Source organism: Lissotriton vulgaris, chromosome 5, assembly GCF_964263255.1.
Source record: "Lissotriton vulgaris chromosome 5, aLisVul1.2, whole genome shotgun sequence".
NCBI lineage: Eukaryota > Metazoa > Chordata > Amphibia > Caudata > Salamandridae > Lissotriton > Lissotriton vulgaris.
The window spans coordinates 1,768,361,292-1,768,380,304 of record NC_141693.1 but is presented as its reverse complement, the minus strand read 5'-3'; positions in this window follow the sequence as shown (position 1 = coordinate 1,768,380,304).

Genomic DNA, 19,013 nt, shown 5'->3' with positions numbered 1-19,013 from the left:
AGGCAGTTGTTTTCTGATTATGGCACATATACTGCATTCTAGAGTATGATAGTTTTAATAAACATTTTAAACTTACTTCATGTCTCTGTTGTAGCTTATTGGGGACGAGTAAGAATGTGTGAGCGAAAGGAGGTGTCTTGGTACCACGATCCTCGAGAGGAGGTGTCTTGGTATCACGATCCTCGAGAGGGTCGGGAGTGCTGTGTTCTGGGGTGTCAATTCACTTGTCTCTCTGGATATGAGATGCAGGGCAAGTGAGACACTATAGCTAGTCGGACTCTGGCTTATGGTACTGAGGTGATACGGTGACTCATTTCCTATCCACTGATGTGCTACAGTGCTGTTCCTGAGCTGAATCCCTTCAACAATACCTTGTTCCAAAGTTATGGAACTTCCTCCCAGTTAGGATTCATAAGATCCAAAATGAAGATAGTTTCAGGAAGCACCTAAAAGCATGGTTGTTTGTAAAACAGACTACTTTGGTTAGCCGAGCAGTCAGTTCGACAGACTAATTGCTACTATTCAGGCTGTTTAGCACTGGGAAGCCCCCAGGTAGCTATGCGCTCTGTAAATCATCCAGAATAGAATAGAATTATCATCTATGCAAATGTAATAGGCATCTCAATTGAAGATGTGTTGTCTGTAATGGCAGTGTGCTCACTCATCTCTAAATTAGATTTACAGCGCCACCATGTGGCAGACTGGCACTTATTGTCAACACCGGGACTTATGACAGTGTTAAGCACCAGAAACCACAGGCTCAAATTACGCACTGTCTTTATCGAACTCCACTCTACTCTGCAACACTCCACTCCACTTTATTCTGCACCACTCCACTCTACACAACTCCTCTATGAGCCACTCCACTCTACTCTGCACCACTCTGCTCTATGCTAATGCACTCTATGCCACCCTACTCTGCACCACTGTACTCTACAACACACCTCTAGGTCAATCAACTCTACTCTGCCCCATTCCACTCCACTCCACTCTACTCTGTGCCACTCCACTCTATGCCAATGCACTCTAGGCCACTCAGCTGTGCACCACTGTACACCACGCCAGTCTAGTCCACTCCATCTGCAACGCTGCACTCTATTCCACTGCTCTCTACAGCAATGCACTGTACTCTGTATCACTCCATTCTATGACAGTGCACTCTACGCAAATCCACTCTACACCACTCTAATCTACACTGCACCACTGCATTCTATGCCACTCTACTCTATGCCACTTGACTCTACCTTGCACCAATCCACTTTATGCTAATCACTCTATTCTGAAACGATCTACTCTACTCCACTGCACTCTACTCCCTGCACTCTCTGCCACTCTACTCCATGCTGTGCCATTTCACTCTACGCCACTCTACTTTATGCCACTGCAATCACAGCAGCACCACGCCACTTTACTCTGCACCACTCTACACTACACCACTGCATTCTACGCCACTTTCCTCTAACCACAGCACTCTATGCCACTGCACTCTCCTCCAATACACTCTACACCACTTTACACAAAACCAATGCACTCTATGCCACTGCACTCTACTCCAATCTACTCTGCACCACTGCACTCTACACCACTCTATTCTACTCCGCACAACTGGACTCTATGTCACTGTTCACTATGCCACTCTACTCTACACCACTGCTCTCTACTATACAACACTGCACTCTGACACTCTACTCTGCAACACTGCACTCTCCACTACTGAGCTATACACCACTCTACTCTGCACCACTGCATTCTACACCACTGCATTCTACTCTAAACGACTGCACTCTACGCCAATGCATTCTACACCACTTTACTCAAAACCTATGCACTCTACACTACTACACGCTCTGCCACTGAACTCTGCGCCAATCTACTCTGCACCACTATACTCTATGCCACTACACTCTAGGCCACTCTACTCTACTTTGTCACACTCCACTCAACAACATTACACTCCACAATACTCCACTCTACTGTATGCCACTCTCTCCACTCCATGTAACTTTACTCCAGTCTACGCCGCTCCACTCTAAGCCTCTCTAGGCCACTCCACAACACTCTACTCCACTCTGCACCCTTCAACTCTACTCCAGGGCCGGACTGGCCGCAGCGGGCACCGGGCAATCCCCTGGTGCGCCGCAAGGGTGGGGGGCCGGTTTGGGGCGTCTGGGGGCCGTTTTTGTTACAGGGACGTTTCGAGCATGGGCGTCCGCAGAAATTTTTCCAGGGGGGGCAACATTTTTACTTCATCACCATCCTCCGACATGATTGAGCACAAGTATTAAATAAACAAATAAAAAAATCTAATAAGACAAAAAGCTTAAATAAACAAAGAAACCCAAGGAGTGGGAGAAAAATCATGTGAGGCTTCACAGCAGATTACCTGGCAACCACAATGAAACAGAGGAAAAAACAAACAAGCATTGACATAGCCAATGGGTCTCGCCTTTGGGACCTTATAAGTGTTTAGCCATGCAACACTTGAAGTTGTTGCACCAAGGAAATTGTGCTGGATAACTAAACACTTATAAGGTCCCAAAGGGGAGACCTATTGGCTATGTCAATGCTGTTTTTTTTTTAAAAATGACAAGCAGTGCTATATGGCTCTGGCTGCCACTTAGTCCACCACATCCCATGTAGATGCTGCAGCCATCTTTGAATGGTTTTAAAGCCAATTCAAAAGCGGTCACCAGTGTATGTTAATTTCATATCTCAACTGTAAGACTGCTCTCCTGCTTCCTAATTCTATTAAATACAAATGATGTAAAAAGAACATCCCTTTCTGAGCTGCACGGCTCATCCTACCCACGTTTCATGCGCAGAATTTAAATACTGATGGTTTGGGCTTCCCGGAATTCAACTGGTTGAGAGGTAGACAGGTGGAGAGAGGTAGACAGGTGTAGAGAGGTAGAGAGAGAGAGGTGTAGAGAGGTAGAGAGACAGGGGTAGAGAGAAGTAGAGAGAGAGAGAGGTATAGAGGTAGAAAGAGGTAGAAAGAGGTAGAGGTAGGGAGAGTGAGAGAGGTAGAGGTGTAATGGTAGAGAGAGAGGTAGAGAGATAGAGGGAGAGGTAGAGGGAGAGCGGTAGAGAAAGAGGTAGAGGTAGAGAGAGAGTGGGAGAGGTAGAGAGGGTGAGAGAGGTAAAGAGATAAAGAGGTAGAGAGAGAGGTAGAGAGAGAGAGGTAGAGAGAGAGAGGAAGAGAGAGAGGTAGCGAGGGGTAGAGAGGGGTAGAGTGAGAGGTAGAGAGAGAGGTAGAGAGAGAGAGGTAGAGGTAGGGAGAGAGAGAGAGAGGTAGAGAGAGAGAGAGAGGTAGAGAGAGAAAGAGGGGTAGAGAGAGAGAGAGCAGTAGAGAGAGATGTACAGGTAGAGCGAGATAGAGAGAGTGGTAGAGAGAGAGAGAGGGGTAGAGAGAGAGAGGTAGAGTAATAGAGGTAGAGAGAGAGGTAGAGGTAGAGGTAGGGAGAGTGAGAGGTAGAGGGAGAGAAGTAGAGGTAGTGGTAGAGAGAGAGTGGTAGAGGGAGAGGTAGAGAGGGAGAGAGAGAGGTAGAGAGAGAGGTAGAGAGGGAGAGGAAGAGGGAGAGGAAGAGAGAGAGGTAGAGAGAGAAGTAGAGAGGGGTAGAGAGGTAGAGAGAGAGGTAGGGAGAGTGAGAGGTAGAGAGAGAGAGGTAGAGGTAGAGAGAGAGTGGTAGAGGGAGAGGTAGAGAGGGAGAGAGAGAGGTAGAGAGAGAGGTAGAGAGGGAGAGGAAGAGGGAGAGGAAGAGAGAGAGGTAGAGAGAGAAGTAGAGAGGGGTAGAGCAGTAGAGAGAGAGGTAGAGAGAGAGAGGTAGAGAGAGAGAGAGGTAGAGAGAGAGAGGTAGAGTGAGGTAGGGAGAGAGAGAGAGAGAGGTAGAGAGGGATGTAGAGAGATAGAGGTAGAGAGGTAGAGAGAGAGAGGTAGAGGTAGAGAGAGAGCAGTAGAGAGAGAGAGAGAGGTAGAGAGAGAGAGAGAGAGGTAGAGATGTAGAGAGAGAGAGAGAGAGAGAGGTAGAGAGAGAGAGGTAGAGAGAAATAGGTAGAGAGAAGTAGAGAGAGAGAGGTAGAGGTAGGGAGAGAGAGGCAGGGGTAGGGAGAGAGAGAGGTAGGGAGAGAGAGGTAGAGAGAGCGAGAGAGAGAGGTAGAGCGAGAGGTAGAGAGGGAGAGGAAGAGGGAGAGGAAGAGAGAGAGGTAGAGAGAGAGGTAGAGAGGGGTAGAGAGGTAGAGAGAGGGTTAGAGAGAGCGGTAGGGAGAGAGGTAGAAAGAGAGAGGTAGAGAGAGAGAGAGTTAGAGTGAGGTAGGGAGAGAGAGAGAGAGATAGAGAGAGATGTATAGAGATAGAGGTAGAGAGGTAGAGAGAGAGAGGTAGAGGTAGAGAGAGAGCAGTAGAGAGAGAGAGAGAGAGAGGTAGAGAGAGAGAGAGGTAGAGAGAGAGGGAGAGAGAGAGAGAGAGGTAGAGAGAGAGAGAGAGGTAGAGAGAGATAGGTAGAGAGAAGTAGAGAGAGAGAGGTAGAGGTAGGGAGAGAGAGGTAGAGGTAGGGAGAGAGAGAGGTAGGGAGAGAGAGGTAGAGAGAGAGAGAGGGGTAGAGTGAGAGGTAAAGGTAGAGAGGTAGAGGTAGAGAGGTAGAGGTGGAGAGGTAGAGAGAGAGGTAGAGAGAGAGAGGTAGAGAGAGAGAGGTAGAGAGAGAGAGGTAGAGGTAGACAGAGAGGTAGCGAGAGAGAGGTAGAGGTAGAGAGGTAGTGGTAGAGAGGTAGAGAGAGAGAGACGTGGAGAGAGAGGTAGAGAGAGAGAGAGAGAGAGAGAGGTAGAGAGAGAGGTAGAGGTAGAGAGGTAGTGGTAGAGAGAGAGAGAGGTGGAGAGAGAGAGGTAGAGAGAGAGGTAGAGAGAGAGGTAGAGAGAGAGAGGTAGAGAGAGAGGTAGAGGTAGAGAGAGAGAGAGAGAGAGAGAGAGAGAGAGAGAGGTCGAGAGAGATAGCGAGAGGTAGAGAGGTTTAGAGGGAGGTGTAGAGAGGTAGGTAGAGGTAGAGGTAAAGAGAGACAGAGAGAGAGAGACGTAGAGAGAGAGGTAGGGAGAGGTAGAGAGAGAGGTAGAGAGAGAGGTAGAGAGAGAGGTAGAGAGGTAGAGAGAGAGAGGTAGAGAGAGAGGTAGAGGTAGAGAGGTAGTGGTAGAGAGAGAGAGAGGTGGAGAGAGAGGTGGAGAGAGAGAGGTAGAGAGAGAGGTAGGGAGAGAGGTAGAGAGAGAGAGGTAGAGAGAGAGAGGTAGAGAGAGAGAGGTAGAGAGAGAGGTAGAGGTAGAGAGAGAGGTAGAGAGAGAGAGGTCGAGAGAGATAGCGAGAGGTAGAGAGGTTTAGAGGGAAATAGAGAGGTAGGTAGAGGTAGAGGTAAAGAGAGACAGAGAGAGAGAGACGTAGAGAGAGAGGTAGAGAGGTAGGGAGAGAGGTACAGAGAGAGAGAGAGGTGGAGAGAGAGAGGTAGAGAGGTAGATTGGAGATCCTAGCATTTCCAGAGCATTAAAGGCACTACTCATTTGTAGCGTCATTCCTTTCACTGCACTTCCTGCTTTATCTAAATAACTAGGGCCCGCATATACAAAAGGATTTTGTGGTCATAAAGCTTACAATTTGCAGCATCTCAGTGGTTGCTGCTGCAAAACCCCTTTTTGGAGATGTGTATAAGCTTCATGATTGACAAAAGGGGCTCTGCATCTTACTCCATATTGGACTTTGGAGGGCAGTGAAAAGGGCGCTATCTTCAAATTGCAATTTACAAGTTCATGTATCAATGGTTTTCAAACGCAATGGCAGTCGCAAACCGTTGATCTGATACCAACACTGAGCTGCAGTTGGTACATGATTCAGAAAAGAAAGTTGGCTCTGTGGGGCAGCTTTCCCTTCGGGAATCCTGTCAGGCGACAGTGAGTACAGAGAGTGGTCCAGGGGCTACACTCGATACTGCAATGAACATGAGGGACTGCCCCTTTGGAGCTCAAGGCGTAAACTCTTTAATCCATCTCATATGCAGACCCTTCTGTAATACGAGTGCTTATGGTGCAAAAAACTGGCATATCGTGTGTGGTGCAGACATTTCTGTTCAGTTTTAACTCTTTTTCAGTTGTCAACAAAATATTTTAATTCATATTTTGGTTTCCATTGTTAACTGTTTTTTAATATATCCATCATTTTATTTTAGAAATAATGGATCTATTAAAAAACGTATAACAACAGTTAACAATGGAAACCAAAATATGAATTAAAATATTTTGTTGACAACTGAAAAAGCGTTAAAACTGATTATTACCATGGCAAAGAAATTGATGAAACTTTAATGTTCGCTGAAAAGTGTACACATCCATCGGAACAGAAGTGTCTGCACCACACACGATATGGTATACGAAAGGGCACCTAAAGACTAGGTACCAGGATGTAGTAGTACAACAAAAGAAAGGAATATAGCTTGAGTACGAATAAATCACGAGTGCACAGAAGGACTTTCCAATTGATCTCGCAAAAAGCAGGCAGACACACTCATTGGATCTCTGGGCAAATTGTGCGGCGTTAATGAGGCTTTGATGGTTTTCACCCCTTCCTAGGGCCCCTGGCTGCAGCTCCACTCTTCCTTAGCTTGAAAAATATGCCCCCCCTCCCCGAAATTTGAATCTAGGTGCGCCTCTGCTTCAAGCTGTGGGAGCAGCCAGGCCCGGAACTTCTCTCTTGCCCATCAGCAGCAGTTTTCCCGCTTATCAAGCAGGACCGTCATTGCAAGCGCTTTCTCACGCTTTTAAAATTGACGGCCCTGCAGACAAACACCACTCTGGGGGCTGTCAATAGTGAGGGACCGGTGTTCCAGGGGGGGGCAAGTGCCCCCCCTTGCCCTCCCCTGCGGACGCCCATGGTTTCGAGCTCTTTGCTAGGGCCGGTTTTGGTTTCCAGGCCGGCGCTGCTCTACTCCCTCCACAACACTCTACGCCACTCCACTCTATGCCACGCTATGGCACTCTACACCACCCCACTCCATGCCATACCACACCACCCCACTCAATACCATATCATGACACACCCTCTATGCCACTAACTTTTAGCCATGCTGAACAGCAGCCCTGTTGCAGTACAGTATGGCTAAAACACATTGGCAAAGCACATTAACTCCTGCATAGGCAAGACCTATTGGCTCTGCCTGAGCTTGTTGGAGAGGTTTGTCGCCATAATGACAGTGCATGCGCACGCACTGCCTACATGCTCGACCTAAAATGATTAAAAGTACTTTACACTGAATCACTGGCACCAGAGGGCGCTGCTGTCTGCACGACCTCAGTGCAGACAGCTCTATGCGCCCCTCTGAAGATTGGCGCACTGGGCCCTGCCCTAGCTCACCCATGCCACATGTCACACCCAGAAGAGAAGGCAGAACTTGGGAAACCATCAAAGAGCCGAAATGCGACACCAAGAAAAGAGAAATGCTGGCAGAAACACCAAAGGACAAAAAAACCAAAACATAAGCAGTAGCTCACAGCCCGTGGCAATTACAGAGAAGAGGGACAAAGCCGCAGGATTCAGGGCGGAAGTGGGCATTCACAGCCGTATCGGCAGCAGGGGATTTTAAACGTAGTTTCTTCCACGTGCACAGCGGGGTGGGCGTGCATGTCTCCAGATGTGGGCACACCTCATGAGGTAAGCCCTGGGGTGAGGAAAAGGTAAGGGGAAGATTGCCCATTGGCAGGGCTGGGACATTTTTACCACGAAAACCTCGCATAGTTTTTCTGCTGAATAAATATATTTATTCCAAAAACCCACATTCACAACTGAACTCAGTGGGGACCATATGCAGCAGGTCAGCTGGAATTCCTACCTCGGAACCACATTTAAAGAGAGAACAGTACTGACAAGGAGACGGCACCCGGGCTGTATGCAGTATAAAATGCAATGCTTTCGTATCCCTGGTGGCGCCGGAGGAGGGGGAGGGGTGGGGGCGTCATCAGATAATCCAATCTCTTTCGGGAGCCCGCAGTAATGAGCTTTTTCTTGTAGAGATAAATTAAATTGCTCACCCAAAGGTGCAAACTTCATTAATTCTAGTCACACGCCGCCCCGGCCTGCTCCTCGCCTGAAGAGTAAACAGCCCGATCGCATTAAAGTGCATTTGTGAAAGATTTTCTTTCCTCCGAACCAGTCTGCTTAATTGCTGTTGATATAGCTTTGGCAGGAGAGTTACTTTCTTAATCTGCTGCCTTGTATCTTTCACCTCCGTGTCTTTTGATCTTCTTTGTGTGCGAGTGTGAAATTAAACAAACACTAAACTTAAGGTTTTGCAAGACAGACATGAGTGAAAGGTAATTCTGGGTCGCCACTGGTCTATCTTTGAAGGCTATAAAAAGTGGCGCAACGCCAAATGGTGCCCCACCTCCTGCAGAATAGGATGAGGGGGTCCGAGTCTCCCATATCTCACAGATAATCATTGGCCTGAGTCTGATTGGGGTCCCGAAGGACAGAGGCCTTTAAAGCATGGGCAAAGTGGGCTCTGACCCAGGACCCTAACTTTTCAGCCCCTCCACCCCCATAGAGCCAGCTCTGTTCTGCCTGATGACCGTAAATGATTCTTAAACCGATTATTTTTTAAACACAGTTTTCCTTTAATTATTTTTAATTATTTTTGTATGTGGGTGATGTGTGAAAGTCTATTACAAACATTGGGCAGAGAAAGGTTTGTTTATGTTTCATGCCACATCCATAAAAAGTTTATTTTAGATCAAATGGGACCCTCACATATTAGAAATGGGAGGATGTAACAGAATATTTGCAGTAACATTAGTGAGCTGCTGCTGTGGTATAATATTGAAAACTCAAGTCACTAGCGCATTAGACTGTGCACTGCCAGTGACCTCGCCAAAGAGGACATGAAAGAGCTGAAATTGTATCCTAAAATGAAAGCTGTTTCGAACAGGGGCCTCCAAGCTATGTTTGGCCCTGGGACTTGGCCCCCAACATTCTTAAGATGTCCCTGGAAGGTTTAGGTGCTTCCAGCACCACAGGGGCTGCAGAGGCCTCTGTCACGCAACTGGTCGGTATTTATATTTCAAACGCAAGATATACTATGTTATTACGCTCGGTGCTTTGGAGGCTTAGCGCTTTTAAGTAAAAACCAGCAAGAGGGTACCCTGATTATACCAGCTAATAGTGATACTCTTGATTGTGGATTCTGCCTAAGATACTTACTTCCCCTTAATTAATTAATTTTTCTGTTTTTGGCAGGCTACTTTTGTTTATGGATGCATTTGCTACGACTCATTTTTTAATTTCAGCTTATGATTACTTTTTATCTGTTATCAATTGTATCACTTATACTTGTATTCTGTATCTTATTTTGCTTCTTTATAAAATAAAATTCTTTGGAAATTAAAAAAAAACCAGCAAGAGGGTAAGCACATATATAGCAATGTACTAACGGTTTAGGCAAGTTGTGGTGCACCCTGCAACAGTATCGATGATTGTATACAATACATAAAAATAATAATTAAAAAAATAAGAGCACAGAAAATGAAACTTCTGAGCACCACGCACTCTCAGTGCAAGGTGGCTGTTGGATTGTCATGTATATTTTACACAGAATTTGTAGAGCACGCATACACCAAAAGGTTTTTCTTGCGCTAAAGTAATGAGGCACAACCTTCAGGAGAATTAGCTATACACTTGCTTAAACAGCCAGGGTTTTACGAGTTTCCTGAACATTGTCTAGTTGGCTACGGATCTGATGTCAGGGGGTAGAGAACTCCATGTGCGCCGGCAATCACTGAAAATCTAGCCCCACCCAGCATCTTACTTTTGAATCTTTAGTACAATTAATAGGTTCAGCTGGGCCGATCTGAGATTACAATTAGGGATGTAGCTCTGAATTCTAGAGGACATAAAGGCCGGGCTTGTGTCGAGAAGGAATTTAAAGATGATGCAGCCTGTTTTGAAGATGGTCCTCCGGCCTACAGGAAGCCAATGTAGCTTTCCATCAGTGGCTTAGTGTGGCAGTGTCTGCGTTGTCGAAAGACCAGCCTAGCTGCCTGATTTTGTGCTATTTGTAACCTGCATTTGAGGCCTATTGGGCGTCCCAGATAGAGGGCATTTCCATAGTCTTTCCGGGAAATAAGTAACTAAGGCAATGATGATTTGGATGACGGCTTCTAAAGTGAAGTATTTCCTGATTTTCCTGATTCTACGAAGTTGGAGAAAGCTACGACTCCTCTCTGTGGTTTCATGACGAGATCCTCGTCAACTTGAATACCAAGACTTTTTACAACTTTCTTGGGCACGGGGGCGGGGAGACTCACATCTCAGGGGGACCAGAAGGAGTGATTCCATTGGTTAAGTTTTGGTTTTTATGATAATAATTTCTGTTTTATCAGAATTTGACTTGAACTGATGGCTGTTCATCCAATCACGAATATATAACAGTGTTTTGGAAAAACTACATGGATTCCAAGGTGTTATCAATAGTGAAAAGCAGCTGCATAACATCAGCATAGTTATCAACTTCCGCTGCTGTAAGGAATGTGCCAGAGGGCAAATGTATAGATTAAAAAGAAGAGGGGATAGGAAGGATCCCGTGGTACTCCACTATTTAATTGGACATTGGATGAGCAGAAACGGGGGAGAAAGACTAATTGAAAATAGTCTATAAGAAAAGATTTTATCCAGTCCAGGGCTATACCCTGCAAGCCAGCGGCTTTGACACAGTCAATCTGAATAGCATGGTCAACCATGTCGAAGGTCGCTGATAAATCTAAGAGGACCAGTGTCTGAGTAAGGCCTCTTAACTACTTCTTCTCTCATATCATCTACTACAGAAAGGATGAATATTTCTATTGCGAGGGCAAGTCGAGAGCCTACCTGGTGAGGGTCAAGGAATTTAGACTCCTGTAGGAAGGAGCAGAGATGCTGAGCAACATGGGCCTCTAGTAGCTTTGCTAGATAGGGAAGTAGAAAGGGGAAACGGTCATAACTACGCAGCCTTAGCCACGCGTGCCCAAACTACACAAGTGCAACCACACTTGCCTTAACCATGCATATGCATGGTTAGGACATATGCGCGGTCTAAATGTTCGGAATGGGCTGACCCAGGAAGAGGAAGGATCAGGAGAGGACGTGGGGAGAAGAGTGGGGTTGGGGCCAAGTATTGGGTGGGCAGGGGGAGTCATTAAATGTTGGAGTAGTTTTTAGAGCTGGGGTGTCAGGAGTAGTTTTTAGGGCTTGTTGGGGGGGTCAATGACATTTTTAGGGCTCGGGGAATCTGGAAAGATTTTAGAGAGGGGGCAGGGTAGGTTTTAAGATTTAGGTGGGTAGGGGAACTTTCAGGAGGGAGATGGATAGTTTTATCTATCAGGGTGAGGCGGAAAGGGTAGTTTTTTGGCCAGGGGGCCATTTTAGGGGTCCTCTCCAGTTTTTTAGGTCGAGCCTAGAGCAGCGCATGTGCTGCATGCTCGATCTTTAGTAAAGTGCTAAAAAAAGTGCTACCTACCAGAGTTCAGCTGGCCTGAAGCATGAGTGAATGTGTGCGTGCACGAGCAGCCGCCATCTGTCTCTGGTCATTAAGTTGCTTTCCTCTCTGCCTCCGTTCGATCACTTTAACTTTCACTTTCGTGGCTTGGCTGGCTTGTTTTATTTAAACTAACTGCAGACCTATGCAAATTCGCCCTTTAAAATGAACAGCACAAGTGCACAGTCAACAATGGCCCCTGCAGCGTCTCCCGCCGCACTTTAGGTTTCAGCTAGGCACCCACTTTCACTTTAACACGGGCTCACAGTCAACAGTGCTCCACCCCTCCCCCCAAGGTGCCACGCTGTAAACATCTTAACTATCATTACAATGAGTTCCCAGTCTCGCATGGATTGATTCCTGTATAAGTTTAACAGAAGGGGGAAAAGGAGGAATATAAGACTAGGTCGCCCTCCTAAGACATAACATGAAAGTTAGAGCCCAAAATGTCGGGTTCTGAGACCTAGCTTATGTTGTGGCTACTGGCCTGTGTGGTCAGGTGCATACTAGCACTCCATTGTCTCAGGGTGGGGGGTGGTCTCACCCTTTGGAAAATTCTTCCTTACTGGTGAATCCACGTGGTAATACCTATGCAGCTCCCTGTGGTCCGGCGGGGATCTGCATAGGTATTGCCACGCGGAATCACCAGTAAGGAAGAACTTTCCAAAGGGTAAGACCACCCCCCACCCTGAGACCATGGAGTGCTAGTATGAACCATGCAAAATAAGCAGCATTGAGTCAGATCGTATGTATTAATTACGCATGCCTATATTAGTAGCAGCGTTGTATGTCTTGTACATATTCCTTTATATTCCTATTTAGGGTTTTACAGGAGTGGCATACACAGGGATAGGTCCCTGTGTGGTCCTGAAGAAAAGCTAGGGGAAGCGTGAAACATGTCGACCGCACACTGATCCCACCTTCATTACAGGTCGGAATACAGTGTCCTACCCCATTTTTAGATATACCAACCTAGGAGCAGTAATAAATTTGTTGAGGCCCACTAGCACGGTATTTTAAATCACTTACACCCACTCCACTACACTTTGCACCACACATAGTCCTTCACTAAATAAGTGCTCCTACGTAATTCGCAAGTCGTAGCACGCCCCTTTTCGTAGAGAACTGGGATGGCCCCAATGATGAAGCATGTCACCGTGGGGAAACACCGGTGAGTGAGGGGACTCAAGTAAGACATTTTTCTTTCTTTTTCTGGCTCCACCTGACCACACAGGTCAGTAGCCACAACATAAGCTAGGTCTCAGAACCCGACATTTTGGGCTCTAACCTTCTTGATTCCTATGTAAACATCGCAGGCGTTGTTTTCTTCTCTTTTCATTTGAGGTATTTGACCGTTATAAACGAGTTTCTTTAAATGTCTTAGTGAAAATAATCACGTTAACAAAAGCGTCAACTGATTAGGAGTCGCTCGGATTTGGGCAGACCAAACAGACTGTGCCAGGCATGTCCTGCTGTTTTCTTCCATCTATACTGGCGTTTCCGGCTGAGATTTTATTGCATAGAACTCTTTAATCCCTCAATTTAGCAGTCCGTAGAGTGCCGAGGAGCAAAAAGGAACACTTGGGACCCACAAGGGGTGAGAGTGCGAGTGTGTAGAGGCAGGCTGTGGGGAGCTGGTGGAATAAACTTCAAGACTACTTCAAGCTCTTGAGTTTAATGGTCTTTTGATATGCCCTGATGGATCTCTTAGTATGCTGAAAAATAGCGCAGAAATTCCAATTTTGTTTTCTGCACTGCTATTTCTGGTATCCTCCAGGTGCAAAACAGCATGTGCATCCAGCGGTGTAAGAATGTAATGAGGGGCCTTGAGGCATCCTTTTCTCACAGATATTCAGTGACCTCAGTCTGAATTAGTGGAACCCCTCTAGGGTTGGGATAGCCTATTGTCGGCCCCCTCCCCACCCCCGTCCGATGGGGGCCTGTGTTTCCCCGCTGAGGGCCAATAGCAGTTATTATGCATAATTGCTATCTTCTTTTCAGGACTATTTTGTTTGCAAAACTTGTTTTAAGCGAGAGGTGATGATTTCAGACTACTTTTTCAGAGGAAAGATGAAGACCTTGGTACTGGGGCAAGTGAAAGCATTAGCTTTTAAGTCATTGAGATTGATGGCTCTGAGCCAATCTCACTGTTGAACACTTGAGCAGAAATGGCAGAGAACTATGAAATCCTGAGCATTCTATGGCTTCCTTTGCTGATCTAGGCCTCACAAAGTTTGACTTCATAAGTAATTGCCGATGTACTACCCCTCCTCAGCCTGGCCCATTATTGAGCAACCTTACGTTCACCTAGGTCAGTGTGAGGAAGCTTCCTACTTAACCACACACACAACCACAACACCATACAACCACACACAAACACATAACCATACAAACACTTAACTACACAAACACATAACCACGCACACTCATAACCACACATACACAACCACACACACACACAACCACACATACACAACCACAAAAGCACACAACCACACACCCACACCCACACACAACCACAAACACACACAAACATATAACCACACAAACACATAACCACACACAACCACACACACATAACCACACACACCACCACACACACAACTACACACACAACACACACACACAACCACACACACAACCACACACACAATCATACACAACCACACACACACAACCACTCACATAACCACACAATCACATAACCACACACACAACCACACACAACCACACAACCACCCACAAATAACCACACACACAACCACACACACAACTACAAACACAACCACACACACACCACAACCACACACACCACAACCATGCACACAACCACACACAAACCACACACACAACCACACAACCACACACAAAACCACACATAACCACAAACACAACAACTACACACACTACCATACGCACAACCACAAAACCACACACACAACCACACACACAACCACACACAAACCACACACACACAAAGCCACACACACAACCACACACAACCACACACAACCACACAACCACACCCAACCACACACACCACAACCACACACACCACACACAACCACAAACACACACACAACCACACACAACCACACACACACAAACACACACAACCACACACACACACAAACACAACCACACACACAACCGCACACACAACCACACACACACACACCCAACCACACACACATACACAACCTCACACACACAACCAAACACACACACAAAACCACACACACAACTACACACACAACCACAAGCTCACACACACAACCACATACACAACCACACCCACACACAACCACACACACAACCACAACACACACAACCACACACACAACCACAAAACACACAACTACAACACACACAAACACACACACACAAACACACATACACAACCACCCACACACAACCACAAACACACAACTACAAACACACCCCACACACACAACCACACACACAACCATACACACAACCACCCACACAACTACACAAACAACCACACAAACAACCACACACACCACAACCACACACACTACCACACACAACCACACAACCACACAAACAACCACACACAAAACCACACACACAACCACACACACAACCACAAACACAACCACACACACACACCACAACCACAAACACCACAACCACACACACTACCATACACACTACCACAAAACCACACACAAAACCATACACACACACAGAACCACACACAACTACACAACCACACCCAACCACACCCAACCACACACACACAACCACATACACGCAACCACACAAACACACAACCACACACACAACCACACAACCACACACACACCACATACACAACCACACACACAACCACACACACACAACCAAACACACACACACAATGATACACACAACCACACCCACACACAACCACAACACACACAACCACAACACACACAACCACACACACACAAACACAACCACACACACAACCACACACAACTACACACACAACCACAGCCACACACAACCACAACCACATGCACACAACCACACACAACCACACACACAACCACACACACAACCACACAAACACAACCACACACACATAAACACACACAACCACCCACACGACTACACACACAACCACACACACACCCACACACACAACCACACACAACCACTCACACAACCACACACACACACAACCTCACCCAACCACACACACACAACCACAAGCACACACACACAACCACACACACAAGCACAAACACAACACACACAACCACACGCACAACCACACACCCACAACCACACACACAACCACAACCACACACACAACCACACACACACAACTACACACAACCATACCCACAACCACACACACAAACCACACACACACACAACTATACACAGACACAACCACACATCACCACACACAAAACCACACACATAACCACACACAACCACACACACCACACACAACCACAAAACACATACAACCACACCCAACAACACACACACATAAACACACACAACGACACATACAACCACACACACACATACCCAAACACACATACAAAACCACACACACAACCACACACAACTACACACACAACCACACGCACACACACAACCACACACACAACCACACCCACACGCAACCACACACACAACCACAACACACACAACCACACACACAACCACAAAACACACAACCACAACACACACAAACAAACACACACAAACACACATACACAAAAAACACACACGCAACAACACACACAACTACACACACAACCAGACACACCACCACACACACAACCACATACACACAACCATACACACAACCACACACATAACCACACAAACAACCACACAAACAACCACACACAACCACCCTCAAACAACCACACACACAACCACAAACACAACCACACACACACCACAACTACACACACTACCACACGCACAACAACACAACCACACACACAACCACACACAAACCACACATACAACCACACACACAACCACACACATAACCCCACACATCACCACACACAAAACCACACACACAACCACACACAACCACACACACCACACACAACCACAAAACACATACAACCACACCCAACAACACACACACACAAACACACACAATGACACATACAACCACACACACATACCCAAACACACATACAAAACCACACACACAACCACACACAACTACACACACAACCACACGCACACACACAACCACACACACAACCACACCCACACGCAACCAGACACACAACCACAACACACACAACCACACACACAACCACAAAACACACAACCACAACACACACAAACACACATACACAACCACACACACGCAACCACACACACAACTACACACACAACCAGACACACCACCACACACACAACCACATACACACAACCACACACACACAACCATACACACAACCACATACACAACCACACACATAACCACACAAACAACCACACAAACAACCACACACAACCACACAACCACCCTCAAACAACCACACACACAACCACAAACACAACCACACACACACCACAACTACACACACTACCACACGCACAACAACACAACCACACACACAACCACACACAAACCACACACACAACCACACACAAAACCACACACACAACCACAAACACCACAACCACACACACTACCATACATACAACCACAAAACCACACACACAACCAAACACAAACCACACACAAAAACCACACACACACAAAACTACACACAACTACACAACCACACCCAACCACACACACCCACAAAAACACACCCAACCACACACACACAAAAACACCTAACCACACACACCACACACACAACCACACACAGAACCACACACAACCACAAAATCTCACTGTTGAACCCTTGAGCAGAAATGGCAGAGAACTGTGAAATCTGAGCTTTCTATGTCTTCCTTTGCTGATCTAGGCCTCACAAAGTTTGACTTCATAAGTAATTGCCAATGTACTACCCCTCCTCAGCCTGGCCCATTATTGAGCACAAACACAACACAAACACACACCCACAACACACACAACCACAACACACACAAACACACACACATACACAACCGCACACACAACCACACACACAACCCCACACACACACACAACCACACACACAACTACACAAACAACCACACAAACAACCACACACATACACAACCGCACACACACACCCACACACACACACTACTACACACACACCCCACACACACAACCACACACACAAACATACACACAACCACACACACAACCCCCCCACACACACAACCACACACACACCTACACAAACAACCACACAAACAACCACACACACACCACAACCACACACACCACAACCACACACACTACCACACGCACAACCACACACACAACCACACACACAACCACACACAAAACCACACAACCACACACACACAACCACACACACAACCACACACACAACCACAAACACAACCACACACACACCACAACCACAAACACCACAACCACACACACTACCGTACACACAACCACAAAACCACACACACAACCACACACAAACCACACACACAGAACCACACACAAATACACAACCACACCCAACCACACACACACAACCACACACACACAAACACACCCAACCACACACACCCAACCACACACACGCAACCACACAAACACGCAACCACACACACCAGACACTCAACCACACACACATACACAACCACACACAACCGCACACACACAACCAAACACACACACAAAACCACACACACAAGCACACACACAACGACACACACAACCACACCCACACACAACCACAACACACACAACCACAACACACACAACCACACACACACAAACACAACCACACACACAACTACACACACACAACCACAACCACATGCACACAACCACACACAACCACACACACAACCACACACACAACCGCACACACAACTACACAAACACAACCACACACACATAAACACACAACCAACCACACACACAACCACACACACAACCACACACACACACAACTACACACATGCACACAATCACTCACACAACCACACACAACCACTCACACAACCACACACACACAACCTCACCCAACCACACACACCCAACCACAAGCACACACACAAGCACACACACACACACACACACAACGACACACACAAGCACACAACACACACAACCACACACACAACCACACACCCACAACCGCACACACAACCACAACCACACACACAACCACACACACACACAACCACACACAACCACACACACAACCACACACAAAACCACACACACACAACCACACAGACACACAACCACACACACACAACCACACAGACACAGAAAACCACACACACAAGCACACACACAACGATACACACAACCACACCCACACACAACCACAACACACACACAACCACACAGACACACAACC